Genomic DNA, 19333 nt, shown 5'->3' on the forward strand with positions numbered 1-19333 from the left:
GAGTTCGCACTTCCTGCCTCCTCCTGGCCCTGGTGTTAAGGGCATGGTCTGCTCAGGGTCTACCAGGAACCTCATGATCCCCTTGATGGGCAGAAAACAATCCAAGAGAAATGCAGATGGCTGTGGGTGCATTTGAGCCTGGGCTGCAGGGGATTGGGGGAGAGGGCTGGGCTGCAGATGAGGAATGCTTTTTAAAATAAAAAAGGAAATGCTGGCTCTGAATGGAAAGGAAAGGAAGCAGCTTCCTGTTTCTGGTGGTGGCTTTTTGAAAGGAGGAGCTCTTTCTGGCCTCTTGGCCAATGGAGGCCTGGGCCGGCTGGGGCCACTCTAGGTGTGCCGGAGTCAAGGCTCCCACACTGCTGCCTGAGGTTTCAGAAAGAGAGCGCTGGTTCCACCCCGTTTCATTTTCCCCGGTCGCTGAGTCAAATGGATGTATGTGGTTTCCAAAACGAATATCTATACCTGTTACAAAATGGATGTGTCATAATAGCTGACATTTACTTTTACGACAAGCTTGCTTTGTGCCTGGCCCCCTTGTTAAGCTTTATGTAGCATTTACTTCTCACAACACCCTTGTGAGGAAGGTCTTCTCGCTGTCCCCATTTTACAGATGAAGAAACTGAGGCGCACAGAGGTTAAATGACTTTCCCAGAGTCACATAGCTAAGGAGAGACTGAGCTGTGACTTGAACCCCGGCAGGCTTAATTCCTTGCCTTTAACACCCAACTTGGATTTGCAAACTCCTCTCTCCTCCAGCTGGAAAGTCTTTTAGCATAGGATAATCTTGAAGACTCTAGTTGCCTTTGTCTCAGCTCTGGGCGTAGCCCCAAACCCTGGGCCAGGCCATAGTGATTCCTTGGTGTGTAGGGGCTAAGGGAAAAACTTGCTTTTTGCCCCCTGAAGGTTTACTGGAAAAATCACTCACAACATGTAGATGACTAAGAGAAATGGCGTATGAATTGATTCTCCCTGGTGTATCACAAAATCACAGAGCGATTACCTAATATCCCAGTGGGACCCTGCTATTTCTTTGAATGATCCTAAGAGATAGACATTATCTTGTGAATGGGTCTCTTAGGGTGTGGTTGCATTTTTGGTCTTTTTTCCTGCAATAGATAATGAGATAACAGTGAGGGGAATGAAAAACAATCCTTGTCCCTGGTGGGTCCATCTGTTCTTTTTATAGATGGAGGAAAAGTCTCTTTCAGTGTCTGTTAATCTCTTAGGGCCTTTAGTTTAAAATGCTTATTATATCAGAGAGCTATGTTTTGAGGTCAAGTTCCCTGTGCTCCATCAGGTGGAATGCCTAGGTCTGAATTTATGGGGTTTTTTTTTCTTTTTTTTTTTTTTTTGAGATGGAGTCTCGCTCTGTCCCCCCAGGTTGGAGTGCATTGGCTCAGTCTCGGCTCACGGCAAGCTCCGTCTCCCAGGTTCATGCCATTCTCCTGCCACAGCCTCCCGAGTAACTGGGACTACAGGTGCTTGCCACTACGCCCGGCTAATTTTTCGTTTTTGTATTTTTAGTAGAGACAGGGTTTCACTGTGTTAGCCAGGATGGTCTCGATCTCCTGACCTTGTGATCCGCCTGCCTCGGCCTCCCAAAGTGCTGGGATTACAAGCGTGAGCCACCACTGCGCCCAGCCGTATTTTTTTTTCTTTTTAACTTTATCATAGAAAGGTTTAAACTTGTACAAAAGTAGAGAGAATGTTGTGACCACCTCTGTGTAGTGATTCCCCAGCTTCAGCAATAACCAACTGTGGCATATATATATATTTTTTTCTTTTTTTTTTCCTGAGATGGAGCCTGGCTGTGTTGCCTGGGCTGGAGTGCAGTGATGAGATCTCAGCTCACTGCAACCTCCGCCTCCTGGGCTCAAACAATTCTCCTGCCTCCACCTCCCAAGTAGCTGGGATTACAGGCAAGCACCACCATGCCCGGCTAATTTTCTTCTTTTTAGTAGAGACGGGGTTTTACCATATTGGCCAGGCCAACTCGTGAGCTCAAGCAATTTACCCACCTTGGCCTCCCAAAGTGCTGGGATTACAGGCGTGAACCACCGTGCCTGGCCCGTGGCCAATCCTGAGTGATCTGGGGTATTTATGCTCTGTTTTGGCAATGGTGGCCCTGGGCAGTCCGTCTCTAGGAAGCAGAGTGACCCAGGGCGGCCATCCAGCCCTCCGCTTCCAGGCTGAGCTATACCTATTTCAGCAGACTGGGAGGAATCTCTGTGTTTTCCCGTGAAAAGCCATCTTGATTATTGTCTCCTAAGCTTGCTCTGGCTTCTGGCAGCAGGTACATTGCAGAGTGTCCATCTCACTATCTAACCTGAGTCTACTGCTGCACCTAAAACCTGTTCTCAGACAGTTGAGTGCCTTCCCTCTCCCCGCAGTCCTGCCAGAGACTGAGATGAGGGTCTTTAACAAGGTGGGGCCCCCAGACCCAGCAGAATCCCACTGTGCATGTCCTGATTTCCAGTCCACTCTTGTCCATGCCTCTAGTGTCTGTTCCCTTCCTTTTCCTTGTTGCTTGTTCCCATTATAAGTGTATTTCAGCTAACATTGATTGAGCTTCACTGCGTGTGGGCCCTGGAGAGAAGAACTGGTGAGTACAGGAAGGTGCTATTCTCTGGGTGCCCCAAGGCATACCCTCATTTCTGCGGTTCCAGCCTGGAACCTGGATCCAGCACCTGTAAAAGGCTTCTTTGCCCTTCCTGGCTCTTCTCTCGAGGCTCTGCACAGTCGTTCCTGAAGCCTGGCTTTGCTGACCGCTTTCTCATTTCTTTTCTCCATGGTCTTTTGATCCCAACAGGTAGTTTTCTTTTGGTTGGTTGTGTTTTGTTTTGGCTTTTGCTATGTTCTCTTGCAAGCATTTCTCAGGTGCCGAGTCGCTTTTTGCTGACTGTTTCAGTCTCCGAGTTTGGCCTCCACAACACAATTGTGATGTTGCTATGGGAAAGGGCCCCTCAGGCACTTGGTAGGACATTGAGGTGTGCATTGAGGGTGCCAGGATACGCGGGGACTCTGGGGTGGGGATGCCATATTTATATTCTGACTCCATTCCTTGCCAGCTCTGTGACCTTGGGCAAGTTGTTTAGCTCTCTGGACCTCACTTTTCTTGTTTGTTAAAAGGGGGTAAGAGTAGGTTAATTTTGGATTCTTTTGAGAACCAAGATACAGAAGGAGTGCTGGACAGTGCCTGGTACTTAGAAAGAGTTCAGTGCTTCCACCATCGCCTCCCCCCCCGCCCCATTTCATGTAGCATTACTCCAAAACACTTTTCCATGTTTCCCTATTATCTTCCTTTTAGTCATTTTAGTCGCCACATGATAGTGTATCTAGTGGATCTACTGTAATTTGGCAAAGCATTTTCCCTGTTATTGGACATTTCAGTTGTTTCTAGATGTCTGCATTTATAAACAATGTGAATGGAGTAGTTTTTATACAGGCGCTTTATTTTTGTTCCTATTCTGAATTCGTTTTCTTGGGATAATTCCCAGGAATGGAATTACTGGGTCAAAGAGCATGGAGATGGAGTGTGTGTGTGTGTGTGTGTGTGTGTGTGTGTGTGTGTGAGAGACTTGCCAAACTGTTCTCCCTTTTTTTTTTTTTTTTTTTTGAGACGGAGTATCGCTCTATTGCCCAGGCTGGAGTGCAGTGGCGTGATCTCGGTTCACTGCAACCTGCACCTTCTGGATTCAAGTGATCCTTCTGTCTCACCCTCCTGAGTAGCTGCGATTACAGGTGCACCACTACGCCCAGCTAAGTTTTGTATTTTTAGTAGAGACGGGGTTTTGCCATATTGGCCAGGCTGGTCTCAAACTCCTGACCTCAGGTGATCCACCCACCACAGCCTCCCAAAGTACAGGGATTACAGGTATAAGCCACCACACCTAGCCCCTCCATTTAAGTCCTTTTGAATGATGGCTGTTTTAAAAATTGTACTCCTGGGTAAGTATCTCATATTTTTTACAATTCTTTCTGACCTTTGTACCTTTCTTCTTCTCTCCTTTATTCTCTCCATTTTTCGACCGTGTTAGATATTCCTCATCTTGAATTTGCTATTGATTTTCTCTTTTGTCCATTTGTTCAGTGACTTTTTTTTTTTTTTTTTAAATTTCAGACAGAGACTCACTCTGTCCCCCAGGCTGGAGTGCAGTGGCACAATCTTGGGTCACTGCAACCTCTGCCTCCTGGGTTCAAACGATTCTTGTGCCTCAGCCTCCTGAGTAGCTGGGAGCACAGGCACGCACTACTATACTCGGCTAATTATTGTATTTTCAGTAAAGACAGGGTTTTGCCATGTTGGCCAGGCTGGTCTCGAACTCCTGGCCTCAAGTGATCTCCCTGCCTCGGCCTCCCAAAGTCCTGTAAAGGCGTGAGCCACCACGCCGGGCCCACTCAAGTGACTATTGAGCATCTGCTGTGTGCCAGGCACTGTTTTAGGCACTGAGGAAGGAGCAGGGAAGAAAATAGAAGGCTTCCTTTAGTAGAAAGAGAAAGATAATAAACACGCCAAATAGACATGCTCTCAGAAGAAAACTGGAAGTGGGTGAGAGAGAGGTGGGAGTATGGAGGAGGTGATTTCTTTAGGTGGGGTGATTGGGAAAGGCCTTCCCAGAGAGGGTGACTTTTGAGCTAAGTCTTGAAAGAAGAGAAGGCCACTGTAGCTTGGAGGAGTGTTCCCAGCAGAGGGACTGGCTTGTGCAAGAGCCTTGAGGCAGAATCAAGCTTGGTGTGGTCAAGGGCCAGGAGGAGGCTGGTGTGCCTGGAACATGGTGTCAGGGGAGGATGGTTGGCCTTGGGGTCAAGGAGGTAGGCAGGGGTATGGGGCTGTTTTTTCAGTGCTGGGCCCCAGGAGAGAATTAATGCACCAACTCAACAAACAGGTGTCCTCCCGCTTCCCCCTCCACCCTCCTGGCCGGGTTTCATGCACTGTTCTGGAATGTAAGAGTGAATGAGAGGTGTATTGTGCTCCAGAAAGCCAGCTTAGTGGGGGAGTTTGTGGATGAGTAAACCCGTAGAAGGTGCTGGTGAGGTGTGAATGAAGGCTCATCAGGCCATGCAGCTGACTCATCTCTGCACTGAGGTGTGTAGGGACTTGGGAAATGTGTCTTGATTTGCACTGAGCTGTGCTCTGTGCTGCCAGCCTTCACTGTGGTAACTGAAACTCAGTTCTCTGATGTAAAGCCTGGCAGTCCCGGCCTGCTTGGTGGCACATGGACCCCTGCCAGGGAAGGGGTCTTCAGACTTGAGGTTGCCAGCTCAGATGTGGGGCTGCCGATACCAGGTATGAGTGTCTAGGCACCCAGTTATGGGAAACAAGCCCAAGAGACAGCCGTGGGAAACCCCCTTCTTACTGAGCTGCCTGCCCTGCCCCTTTCTCCCCTGACTGCAGACTCTGATTTGTGGTTCTGGTTAGGAATGTAGACTTCGGGACATTGTGCTCGTCATGGGTTTCTTCCTGTAGGATGGGGCAAGAAGGGGTTATGAGATCGAGCAGATACTTCTGGGAGTCTAGAGTGTACTCACCTAGTGAGGTGTGGACCTCACGGCAGTGCCTGGAAATAGCCTGGTGGAAGATGTTGGCACCATTTCGTTTGGGGGAGGCTGAACGACTAATAAGCCCCAGGGGGGTCTGATGTCATTGAGTTAGGGGCCTCCTTTGACCAGGGTTAACCAGCATCTTGGGTTCCTTGCATGTAAGCTTGTTGCTATTAAATAAATGGAAAGTGGGCTGGGCCCTGTGGCTCATGCCTGTAATCCCAGCACTTTGGGAGGCCGAGGTGGGCAGATTGCCTGAGGTCAGGTGACCAGCCGGGACAACATAGTGAAACCCCGTCTCTACTAAAAGTACAAAAATTAGCTGGGCGTGGTGGTGGGTGCCTATAATCCCAGCTACTCAGGAGGCTGAGGCAGGAGAATCGCTTGAACCTGGGAGATGGAGGTTGCAGTGAGCTGAGATAATGCCACTGCACTCTAGCTTGGGCAACAGAATGAAACTCCATCTCAAAATGAAAATAAAAAAATAAATAAATAGGAATGGAAGGCCAGAATCCTGGGAATATATTAATAATAACTCAGGGCCCTATCCCTTCCTCCCACAGTTATGGCTAATGTGAAGTGGACCTGCCCAGGTTTTTTGAGACAGGGTCTCACAGTGTTTCCCAGACTGGAGTTCCGAGGCACCATCATGGCTCACTGCAGCCTCTGTCTACCTCTCTGGCTCACCTTCAGCCTCCCAAATAGCTAGGACCACAGGTGTATGCCACCTTGCCTAGCTAGTACCCAGGTTTAAGGCAGCAAGATTCTGACAGCAGTTGTCTCAGTTAACGTCTCAGTGATGATAACTTTATGAGCCCATGTAGGTGATGAAATAAGGCCCAAAGTCCCACAGTCACTGGTGGAGATGAATTGTCTGCATTTCCATTTGTGTTCATTTTATTGCCCTCTTTAGAAATTTGCTTGATCTTGGGTCTTGTTCAGGGCAGAAAGAGATAATACAAGGCTTTGGTAATGCTTAGCATTTTAGAAGAAGTAATGCTGGGTGGAAATGGATTTGGCAATCTCTTTTTTCACGTCATTGAAATGGGAGTCTCTCACAGTTGGAGACAGGATGAAGTAACAGAGTCTGGGGATCTGGATTAACAGGTGGCCATTTGCAGAAAGGAGGCTGCAAAGCAAGAGGTGGGGGCTTCTGGCTGAGCTGGAAGGTGGGAGAGGGGCATCCTTGTGAGGAGCAGCCTGCAGGGCTGGGGTTTGGGCAGCAGGCGGGCAGAGGACTTTATCTGATCATCTCAAAGAATTTTGCCTCTGCTTGGAAGGGTTCCGGCTACAAAGACAACATAGCAGGTAGTGCTTGGGTCTGATGGCGACAGGCACAGTGGTATTTTAAATGCTGGTGGTGCATTTTAGGAGAAAGAAGGTGATGAGTCCCTGGGGTGGGTCCCTGTGGTGGCCCTGACTCACCGTGGGACAGGGGACAGGGGACAGAGTAGAACAAGGGAGAATCCATCAACGAATGGAAACTTGTCTTTTCAGGGGACAGGAAATTTTTTTTGTGTGGTTGGCCTGGTGGCTTATGAGGAGAGGTGAACATTTGAGACAAAACCCCAGGCCACTCTTCCAACTGCATCTTTGACAATTGAGAGTTTTAGGAAGTAGTTAAAAAAAGAAAAAGAGAAACCAAAAGTCAAAGACCTCGTTTACTTGCAATACCTGTGTACAGCCAGCCATGTGGGCTGCAATCATCTGTGTGTCTAGAGGAAACTCCTTCACTTGCATCCCTCCCACCTAGACCCCTAAACCAGAGGGGGCTTCTGACTATTCTTAGAAGAAGACTTAGGTAGCCTCAAATGACCAGACCTTGTCTCAAGCATCTAACAGCTTAGGCTAAACTTCCTCTCTGGCCCTGTTTGGTTTAAGCAGTTTCCTGGTCTGGCAGGATTCGTTATCTTAGCACCCAACTTGTCAAAACCCTGGTCCTACTTGTCATAGCAAACGGGCCCCTGTCACCCTGTGGCTGCAAGCCAGGCAATGCTTATGTTCCAAAAGGCAGATCTGCTGTTCTTACTATAAAGCTCTGCTGGGCCATGGATGGCTTCTATCTTTGGATATAAGGATGGGAGGATGAGCAGCACCTCATGCTGGGTAAGAGCACAGGTTCTGGTGGTTGACAGCCTGGATTCAGACTGTACTGCCTTTCTGGCTAGCTGTGTGTCTTTGGGCAAGTTGCTTACCCTTTCTGAGCAATAGTTTCCTCATCTGTGCAATAGGGATTATAATGGGGTCGTTTTTCATAGTAAGTAAGATGAGCCATGGAAAAGCACAATGCCTTGTGCAGAATGAGAATATTTTTATATTACAATATTACTATTTATTTTTTCGACAAGTGTTTAATTAGCACCCATTAGGGACTGGGCACTATTCTTAGTTCTGGGGAAAATAGCAGTGAACAAAATGGACACAAATGTAGACCTTGTGGAACTTACACTTTAGCGTTGGGTGGAGACATTCAGATGACAAGTAAATAAGTAAAGCCTGGAGCAGTGGCACACACCTGGAATCCCAGTTACTTGGGAGGCTGGGGCAGAAGGATCACCTGAGCCAGAAGGATCACCTGAGCCAGAAGGATCACCTGAGCCAGAGTTCAAGACCAGCCTGGGCAACATAGCGAGATTCTCATCCCTAAAAATACCACACACACACTAAGGAAAATGTGTTATCTGTTAAGTGGTAAAATTGCTTTGGAGAAAATGAAAGCAGGGAGGGGTGCCTAGATGGTGGTGTAATTTTAAGTGAGGGGTCAGGATGGGTTTGCAGAGGAGGTGATATTTGAGTAAAGACCCCAAAAGGGTGGAGAAGGACTCCACGGGGATACAGCTGGAAAAGAGCTTTGGAAGCCGAGGAACAGCTCACATGGAAGCCGAAGGGGAGTGAGCCCGGGTTGTTGGAAAACCCTGGGGCCAGGGGTGAGGCCACAAGGGGCCCTGGGCGTGACATTTAGGGAGGTGCTTGCTCTCTAGTACCCACTGCATTCGCGGGACTCTGAGCACAGGTGCGAAGGAGGAAAGAGTATTGAGAAGAGAAGGTGGTGAGAGGTGCTGGGTTTATGTGGGCTCTGTGTCCATCCTGTAGAATCCACAGGGGATTTTGGAATTTGTGTCTTACTAAAAAATGGAGTTTGGGGGCTGGCACACTAACCTACTGACTTACAGAAAGTCACTTTCTGACTGCGTGGGCAGGTGACAGAGCCCTGGCCTGGGGCAAGCTGAGGCTCTGCCACTCACTGAGGGCATCAGGTGGGTGAGCCACGTTTATTCATCCAGCAGCTTTTACAGAACTCCCACGGCAGAAGATCGTGCCGGTACCTGCCCGGTATTACTCTCTTCATCTATGACATGAGGACAGCGATGCCCTTCCATCCACTCCATCCTTCCAGGGGTGTTCCTCCTGAGGCAAGAATGCAATAGAAAAGCAAAGCAGAATGTATGAGGCTATTTGCGTTATCCATAATACAGAAAAAAATGAAAACAAGATAGCTGTCCAGTGGTAAGGGGAGGTTTGGCAGACCATGGCACAGGACACGATGGGTGGGTCGTCACACACACAGATGTCAATTATGGAGGCTGGGTAAGAACACGAGCATATTCATACTGTTACATCGAGGGAAAATACACAGTATTTAAGATTGCATGTGTGTGGCATTTGTAGTCCTGTAAATATGTGATGATACGTATGCAGATGGGGAAAACTAGAGGTGAAATTGAAATGAGTTATGTGTGGTGGGACTGCTTTTCTTTTGGAAAAATTATTTTATTATTGCCCTAATTGCATTCCTTCATTTATTTTTTATTTTTATTTTTATTTTTTATTTTATTATTTGTTTTTGAGACGAAGTCTCGCTCTGTGGCCCGGGCTGGAGTGCGGTGGTGCGATCTCCACTCACTGCAAGCTCCGCCTCCCAGGTTCACGCCATTCTCCTGCCTCAGCCTCCCGTGTAGCTGGGACTACAGGCACCCGCCGCCACGCCCGGCCATTTTTTTGTATTTTTAAGAGAGACAGGGTTTCACTGTGTTAGCCAGGATGGTCTCGATCTCCTGACCTCGTGATCTGCCCGTCTCGGCCTCCCAAAGTGCTGGGATTACAGGTGTGAGCCACCGTGCCCGGCCTCCTTCATTTATTAAAGTAATGAATATTTGAGTGCCTACTAGCTATCAGGCTCTGAGAAGGTGCTTGGGTAGAGCAGTGGACTGGACTGCACGGCCCCTGCCCCGGGGGGCCATGCTCAGTGAGCGATTCTTGAGTTCCCACCCCTTCTTAGCGCTCAAGGATTGAAGGCTAATGAAGTGGTGCAAAATTCAAACTTTCTGGAATAAAACGGAGAGTTGGTCCTCCAGGTACTCTGCAGGGCGCTTGTTGAGCCAGTCCCAGATTTTGCTGAGAAACAGGGAAGTTTCCAGAGTTGCCACCCCCTCCTGAGGGTAGAGAGCTCAGGGATAGAGCTGGCTTGTCACCAAAAGGGCCACCTGAGTCTTGGCTGCTGGGACTTGAGCAATGCTGGGGCGCTGCCAGTGAGCTATGATTCCACCTTCTCAGGGAGCACCCCTGCCCTTTTGACTGTGGTGCCCTTAGTATGAGGGATTGTCCCAGGAAGGAGACAGCAGCTATGGGCTCATCTCCTAGGTGCCCAACACTCACAGGGTCCACACTGCCTGTGATGTGCCCTGGGAAGCCCATGGTTGACTCAGAAGGACTGAAATGTTGGCCAGCCACAGATGGTTCCTGCTGCCGCCACTCTGGAGAAAAGCCCTCTGGCTGTTTGGATGATGGTGGTGGTGATGAGGACATTTGTAACTATAGCACGCATGTGAGGCCTGCTGTCTATGTTCTGGGCTCTCAGATAGCACTGGGAATACTGTACCCTACCAGTCCCCTCCGTTACAGGAAAGTGGATCCAGACCCCAAGAGAGGGTTCTTGGATCTCATGCAAGAAAGAATTCAGGGCAAGTCCATAGAGTAAAGTGAAAGCAAGTTTATCAGGAAAGTAAAGGAATAAAAGACTGGATACTCCACAGACAGAGCAGCCCTGAGGGCTGCTGGTTGCCCATTTTTATGGTTATTTCTTGATAATAGGCTAAATAAAGGGTGGATTATTCATGCTTCACCTTTTTAGATCATATAGGGTAACTTCTTGACATTGCCATGGCATCTGTAAAGTGTCATGGCGCTGGTGGGAGTGTAGCAGTGAGAACAACCAGAGGTCACTCTTGTGGCCATTTTGGTTTTGGTGGGTTTTAACCCGCTTCTTTGCTGCAACCTGTTTTATCAGCAAGGTCATTATGACCTGTGTTTTGTGCTGACCTCCTGTCACGTCCTGTGACTTAGAGTGGCTAACCATCTGGGAATGCAGCCTGGTAGGTCTCAGCCTTATTTTACCCAGCTCTTGTTCAAGACGGAGTTGCTCTGGTTCACACGTCTCTGACACCTCTAGCCGCCCTGGAAACACTGGAATTCGGTTCTCACCTCCCATTGTACAGGGACGAGGGAACTGAAGCCCAGAGAGGTGAGTTAGCCTCTTGAGGGCACACCGGTGGTGACAGGCTGAGATTAGAATTGGAGTCTGGCTGATGACGAAGCCCATGCCTTTGCAGTTTCTTTGTCACAGCTCACTGGACTGTGGGGTGGTACAAGTTAAAAATCTGTCTACCTGGGGAAAACGGTGATGTATAGACCCCTCTCTTCTTCCTGCTCCACCCCGGCCCATCCCTCCCAGAATGCCATCATAACCCCTCCACTTCTACACCAGATGCTTCAGGGAAAGTTCCCTGTTCTCCTTTTTTTCTTGAGACGGGGCCTCACTCTGTCGCCCAGGCTGGAGTGCAGTAGTGCAATAACAGCTCACTGCTGCCTCGATTTCCCAGGCTCAAGCAATCCTCCTGCCTCAGCCTTTTGAGTAACTGGGACTATGAAATGTGCCACCACACATAACTAACTCTTTTATTTTTTGTAGAGATGAGGTCTCACTATGTTGCCCAGGCTGGTCTTGAACTCCTGGTCTCAAGTGAGGCCAAGGCCTGCCTTGGCCTCCCAAAGTGCTGGGATTACAAGGCGTGAGGCACCACACCTGGCCTTCCTGTTGTCTTTGAGGGAGACTAAAGCCCTCTAGCTTCAAAGGAAGGAGTTCTTCTTTAAGGACAGACTATGTCGTGACCTTTTCACCCAGAAATTCCGGGGCCTAGCCCAGTACTTGGCACACGGTAGGTGCTGAGGAATTGAAGGAGGGTTCTGGAGTATGTGCTTTAATAAGGGCTAAACCAACCTCACGGCATTCGTAGAAAAATAACACAAACCGGTGTAAAAGGGGATGGTGTCAGGGTTAGGAGTGTGGCCTCTGGGGTCAGACAGCCTGAGTGTGACTGTGCCTGTACTGTGGACTCTTCTTACCTTGGTCAAGTTATTTTGCTTTTCTGGGTTCCAGTTGCCTCATCTGAGGAATGGGGACATATGAATGGGGAAAATGTCATACCTACTGGTTGCGGCTGTTGTGCGGATTATTATTGTTTTTTTGCATGACGTCACCACATTGGTCATGAGATGTTGTGAGGATTAAATGAATACGGTAGGTGGAATAGGGCTTTGTGCCCAGTAAGCCCTTGATAAACATGAGCTGTCCATTATTGTTCTCTGGGGAGAATCCTCTGCCCCCAGGTGTGGGTTCTCATCCTGTCTGTGGCTTCAGAGTCCAGACCTAACGCCACCAACCTCCTTGCCCTTCCTGCACCCCCACCATGGAGCACCAACGGTGGAGTGGGGTTGGGGGCTTATCACCCCAGGAAGATTAGATACATTGGGAGGTGGGAAGTCTTGGGCAGACCCAAGACCCCTGAGTCTCAGCTTTGTCATGCTGTGACCTGGGGCAGATCCCCTCCTGGGAATCCATTTCCTAATCTGTGAAATGAGCACGACTGTTGCTGCGGTCACGAGAACATGGTCAGTGCCATAAAGCATGTGGCGGGTGGACCTCCATCCATGCTCCTCCCTCCATCCATGCTCCTCCCTCCATCCATGCTCCTCCCTCCCTCCATGCTCCTCCCTCCATGCATGCTCTTCCCTCCATCCATGCTCTTCCCTCCCTCTGTGCTCCTCCCTCCATCCATGCTCCTCCCTCATCTATGCTCCTCCCTCCATCCATGCTCCTTCCTCCATCGATGCTCCTCCCTCCATCTGTGTTCCTCTCTCCCTCAGTACTTCTGCATCTGTGCTCTGCCCCTCCTCCCCCATCCATGCTCCTCCCTCCATCCGTGCTCCTCCCTCATCCTGGAGTGCCAGGCCCACTGTCAATCTTGTGTGAGTTCACAGAACCCATGTCAATAAGGCGCGAGCAGATGGGTGGCTGGGTTCCCGTTCTCGCTGCAGCATCCCCGATTGCACCCCTCACCTCTCTTTGCTACTCCTTTTGTTCCTTCTGAGGCAGGTGTAGGGAAGGGAGGAAGGTGCGACTCCTAGTGCAGACAGGGATGGGCCGCTCTGACCCACACTGGCCCTCCACCTGCTTTCTTTGTTCAGTTGAGACCCCTTCATCTCCTTCAAGTGCTGCAGGACATGAGACAGATGCTTGGACTTCCCTTGAGAGGTGGGCATCCCAGACCTCTGTTGGGGCCTCCAGGTGGTGGGTAGGTTCTGGTTGGAAGGAGGAAGGGCTTCAGTGGGGTGTGAGCCTCAAGCACAGGAGAGAATTACATCCCTGGGTCCAGATGGTTGATAAGGGGCCATTCCCAAGCTGTCTGCAGCACAGGTGTTGTGGGATGAGAGTGACTAACAGAGGGGTGGCAGCACACATAGACATTAGAGGGTGACCTGTGCTGCGGGGGCCTGGGTCGGACCACATCCTCTGGGGTGTGTGTGAATGTATGTAGGTGTCTGCCTGTGTGTGGGTTTGTCTGAATGTGAAGAGGAATTCTTGGTGACATTCAGGGAAAAGTTTAATGATAAAGGGGTCCTTTAAAAAGCACGTCAGCTCTTTTGCATCATCTGCAGAGACCACTGACTCTCATTCCACTTGGGGCAAAAGCCAAAGTCAAGGCCATAACTTCTGTCCTTCACCCCATTGCTCATCCTGTCCCAGCCCCTTTGGCCACCTTCCTGTTCCCACATCTCCCAGGTGACCCCAGGTCTCCTCCCCTTGCCTCCACTCCCAGAGTGAGGTCTTCTCTAAGCAGCCCATGTAATCGTGAACCCTCCTGCCTCTCCCACCTAACATATAGTGTGGTTTTACTGACTTGTTCATAGCCTCCCTAGAATGAAAGGTCTACAGGGCAAGGATTTTTCTCTTTCATTCACTGATTTTCTTTTCTTTTCTTTTTTTTTTAATTTTTGAGACAGAGTCTTGTTCTGTTGCCCAGGCTGGAGTGCAGTGGTGTGATCTTGGCTCACTACAGCCTCCACCTCCCAGGTTCGAGTGATTCTCCTGCCTCAGCCTTCTGAGCAGCTGGGATTACAGGCACGCACCACCATGCCCATCTGATTTTTGTATTTTTAGTAGAAACAGGGTTTCTTCATGTTGGCCAGACTGGTTCTCGAACTCCTGACCTCAGGTGATCCACCCGCTTCGGCCTCCCACAGTGCTGGGTTTACAGTTGTGAGCCATGGCACCTGGTCTATTCACTGATATTTTATCCTCAACGCCTAAACAGAATAGATGCTTAAATAATATTCAAATGAATGAAAGAAGGAACAAAGCAAGTTACTAAGAACACTGGCCTAGTGCAGTTTGACACTCGGAGCCCAGTAGGACCCATTGAATAGTTTTCCGATATAACACAAATGGATCTGGGCTCGATTTCCTTAGTTGCATGCGTGTGTGTTTTCTTCTTTTGTATCAGCCAGGATAATGCAGGGTGTGTTCCAGGCCTCTGTGATTAAGGTTTCAATAACACTCTGATGTCATTTTACGAATGACAAACTACCTTTGATGGAAACAGCTTATTGTGCCTTTAGCTTTTGTTGTTTTTATTATTTACATCTCTTGACTTTGTTTTTTGGTCAAATATGCCAGAGACATGAAACCAAATACCTCATCAAAGTCCTGTGAATTAGATACTCAGCTTTGTTTAAACTTCAGGTAGTTTTTTTTTTTCCTTAAAATAGAAATTTTATTTTTGGGGCCGGGCGCGGTGGCTCACGCCTGTAATCCCAGCACTTTGGGAGGCCGAGGCGGGCGGATCACAAGGTCAGGAGATTGAGACCACGGTGAAACCCCGTCTCTACTAAAAATACAAAAAATTAGCCGGGCGCGGTTGTGGGCGCCTGTAGTCCCAGCTACTCGGGAGGCTGAGGCAGGAGAATGGCCTGAACCCGGGAGGCGGAGCTTGCAGTGAGCCGAGATCGCGCCACTGCACTCCAGCCTGGGCGACAGAGCGAGACTCTGTCTCAAAAAAAAAAAAAAAAAAAAAGAAATTTTATTTTTGGGAATTTTTGTGAGTTTTGTGATTCACATGCTGCTGTGAGTTATTGCTTAGACTGCTAGGTTGGGAGGCTGTAGACCTGGGTCTGCCATGAGCTGGTTTTGTGACCCAGTGTCCTGAGCCCCAGTTTTCTTGTTTGTGGAAACAAGGTGAGGGAATTGGACTGGCTGATTTCCTCTGAGGTCTCTTTCAATTCTTTAATTCTGTCTCTCATGGCACATACGTGCCATATTTTAGCCAATAAGGCATGCTGCACTTTGTACATAAGATACACGTGGGTACTGTGGCCCTTCAATCACGAGTCAGCCTCATGCCTTCCTGTCGTGTGGTTGTGGACTGTGGAGCCACCAGCCTTCCTGCTTGACTCTCTGGTGACTGCTAGCATGATGAGTGGGGCCACCAGCACTTATATAGCTATCTCCATGCCATGGAAACTCATCCTTTTGGGGGTTCAGCTTCAGGGGGTGAAGTGGTTTTAGGTTACATGGATGAATTGTAGAGTGGTGAAGTCTGGGATTTTAGTGTACCCATTACCCGAGTAGTGAACATTGTACTCCAATATGTAGTTTTTCATTCCGCACCTCCCTCCCACCCTCCCCTCTCCTGAGTCTCCACTGTCCATTATACCAGAACTGTAGATTTTATTGCCAGAGTTTGAAGCTGGTCCCATTAGGCTTTGGAGACAATTTGGTTTAAATCCTGAGTGCTATGACGCTAGCCGTGTTCATTTATTGGACTCTGTGTGTTGAACCTTAATTTCTGTCGTCCATCAAATAAGGGCAACAACTTCTCTCAGAATGTTTTTGAAGGTTAAATGTTATTGCACATTCCAACTGCTTAGTAAAAAGCATAAATGTTGTTGGTGGTGCTGAGAAAGAAGAACCATTATGATGTGGGGGTAAAGAACATCTCCAGGCCAGGCGTGGTGGCTCATGCCTGTAATCCCAGCACTTTGGGAGGTCGAGGCAGCAGGATCTCTTGACACCAGGAGTTCGAGTCTGGTCTGGACAACATAGCAAAAAAAAAAAAAAAAAAAAAAAATTTTGTGTATATAAAAATTATATCTATGGTCCTGGGGTTGCAGGAGCAGGGATTCACTGTCTGCAGAACACCAGCAAGGAGAAGGCCCCATCTTTTGGAGTTGCTTCGGCAGATAGTGAGCCTGAGTGCGTACGACCACTCTCGGCTGGTAACTGCTGAAGGTAGAGACAACCCGTTGTTTACATTTATAAGATGCTAGCTCGATAAAAGTTACGTGAGTCTAGGCACTGGAGATTTGTGTTAAGGACCAACTATGATTTAAAAATAATTTGGCCCCAGGATGTTAATTGCAGCATTATTTTATACTGATGAAGAATTACAAATCGTCTAAATATCCAGTATCCTAAACCTACAACCTTGGGATAGTGTGTAAGTTAAAGTAAAACTAGAGCACATTTAGACTCATGGCATTTAAAAACAGCAAACATTGGCTATAAAGAATTATTGCTTAAGAAGATATTAATGATGTACCACTAACAGGCAACAAAACAGGTTACCGAACAGTATGACCCCAGTTAATTGTTATACATGAAATAAGTGGAGGGAAAGTGAAGGAAATGCATACAGTTGTTAAAGGTGAGTGGTTTGTCCACCATCAGTGGATAGTGGCCTAAGGCTTATTTTCCTCTTTTTTCTTTCCCAATTTTTCAAGAAACCCACATGTCTCATGTGTTGGGGGGAAAATCATGGCATTCACAAAAAAATATTTTGGCTGGATTTTCAGTCCTTCAAAATGTGACAAACATTTCTCCATGTTATTTCTGTGCCCACTGCCAAGTTTTAACCATTTCATTGCACAGGCCTTGTGCCTGGCTTAATGTGATTCTCTGCTCATATGATGTGGTTTGAGACTACAGGTAAAAAAATAGATTTTTTTTTTTTTCAAGTGTGTGAACTAGGAGGTTGAGAATGATGAGGGAGAAAATGGAAAATTCACAGAGCAACTAATCGACAGGTTTTTTGAAGTGAAATTATGTGCTCTTAAAAATCATCTAAAACCAGGAAAGAGCACGTTAGATCCTGTCAGCTCAGTTGTGAGGTAGAATTCACAGACCCGGCTGGGCGCAGTGGCTCACGCCTGTAATCCCAGCACTTTGGGAGGTTGAGATGGGCAGGTCACCTGAGATTGGGAGTTCAAGACCAACCTGATCAATGTGGAGAAATCTCGTCTCTACTGAAAATACACAGTTTGCTGGGCGTGCTGGCACATGCCTGTAATCCCAGCTACTCAGGAGGCTGAGGCAGGAGAATCTCTTGAACCTGGGAGGCAGAGGTTGCAGTGAGCTGAGATCGCGTCATTGCACTCCAGCCTGGGCAACGAGCGAAACTCCAAAAAAAAAAAAAAAAAAAAATCACAGACCCATGCTTTTCCTCTGTGGCTTTATGTGTCATTTCTTTCTTAGGTGACTGGACTGATGTTCTGTTCTAGATGAAACTCCTTGAGGGGACCATTTGAAAAGGCTTGATGTGCTGCCCAAAGCCCCCTTCAGAGCTGACTTCTCCACCCCCAGCTGCCGTGAGCCTTGGCCACTGACAGCTCATAGCTGAGTCCCTCCCTTGAAGTCACCTTCCGCTGAAGGGCACATCCTTTCCCAAGGTGACCCCATTCCAATGTTTAGTGTCCATTGTAATAATGTGTCTACAAAAATAGACCTTTTAAAGGAAGAGATAAGGAAAGCTCTATTTTCTTCCTGCAGCTCCCTTTGAGGGCCTCTGGATGGGAATTCCTAGATGGAGAACTCCCTGTGTTGCAGTGGTGGAGGGTGGGGAGCTGGGGATGTGTCTCTTTCGTATCTGCAGTGCCAGGTATAGAGGAGGCTGACTTGGGGTGTGATAAATATTTGCTGGAAGCAGACAGAGAGCAGCGAGATGCCAGTGACCTTTGTCAGTCCCAGAGTCGGAGGCCCCATTGGGGAGCCGCCCTTCCTTCCAGGAGGGCTCTGTCCTTTTCACAGATTTCAGAGGTTGATAATAATACTTGTTATTTATTTATTTAGAGACAGGGTCTCACTCTGTCACCCAGGCTGTAGTGCAGTGGCGCAATTTCAGCTCATTGCAACCTCTGCCTCCCAGGTTCAAGCAATTCTCCTGCCTTAGCCTCCAGAGTTGCTGGGATTACAGGTGTGCACCACCATGCCCGACTAATTTCTGTATTTTTAGTAGAGACGGAGTTTCACCATGTCGCCCAAGCTGGTCTTGAACTCCTGGCCTCAAGTGATCTACCTGTCTCATCCTCCCAAAGTGCTGAGATTACAGGCGTGAGCCACCATACCTGACCCCATTGTTATTTATTCAGTGAACATTTATTGAGTACCTAGTGCATGTGAGACATTCTGACACATGTCATGGGTACAGGAGGAGCCCTGATCCCTAGCAGACACACAATTCCCATCCAGTGTGATGAGGAGGTCCCTGGGGAGCTTGAGGTCCTGCGAGGGAGGAAGGGCAGGTGCACAGAGAGGGAAACAGACAGCCTGCCTTGGGGCTAGGGGTCAGGACCTGCCTGTCAGTGGAGCTGATGCTTGATCTGAAGCTTGAACCTTCCTGATCAGAAGAGCACGGAGGATGCTCCAGGCAGGGGTTACCTGGGGAGCCGTGCAGTATTTGTAGTGGCTGCGGTGTGCAGGGAGTGGTACATCACATCTGTAAAATGTGTCTCAGAGCTTTATTAGGAAGTGTATGTGAATAGGCTCCTTTACCAACACTGCCCTCCCTATGGAGTTGGGGATGGAAGATTATCCCCACTTTTATAGGTGAGGAGACATCCCGGAGAGGTTAAGAGAGTTTCTACAAGAGGGTTATTGGTCAAGCCTGGATGGAACCTGGCTTCCTATCCCTGGCCCACTTCCCCAGCCTGGCAGCACTGCCCCTGCCTAATACAAGGGGGTCCACCAGCTCTCGGGGCTATGGCTGTCTGTCATGGGGGCAAGTATGCTCACCCTGTTCTCTTCTCTCACATGAGTCATCTCCTGGGTTGTCAGCCTGGCATGGTGTCCACATGTGGGCTGACAGGTCGCCAGGACCCTTGGTCTGAGCTGAAGCAGAGAGGGCAGGGTGATGGGTGGATGCTAGGCTCTTGCTGTGTTTGGAACTTCTGGGGAGACACTCCCTCTCTCCCACTGTCAGTCTGGCCTGTATGCTCCCATTCCTGGAGTTCAGGTGTGTGGGCTTGGGAGTCTGGGAGCAGGAAGTAACAGGCCTAACTGGCCCTCTGGAGACAGAGTAGATTTAGAGGAAGCCCAGAACCCCATGGAAGGGACACAGGGCTATGTCTTTCACAGTGGGTTTATTGTAAATAAAATAAGTGGAGGGAAAGTGAAGGAAATGCA

General features: G+C 48.6%; 1 protein-coding gene across 1 annotated transcript in view; it reads left to right on the top strand.

Annotated features, from left to right (window-relative positions):
• Positions 1-19333, top strand: part of KSR1 (kinase suppressor of ras 1) — a 170703-nt gene that overhangs the window by 11050 nt on the left and 140320 nt on the right.

Source organism: Papio anubis, chromosome 17 (assembly GCF_008728515.1).
Source record: "Papio anubis isolate 15944 chromosome 17, Panubis1.0, whole genome shotgun sequence".
NCBI lineage: Eukaryota > Metazoa > Chordata > Mammalia > Primates > Cercopithecidae > Papio > Papio anubis.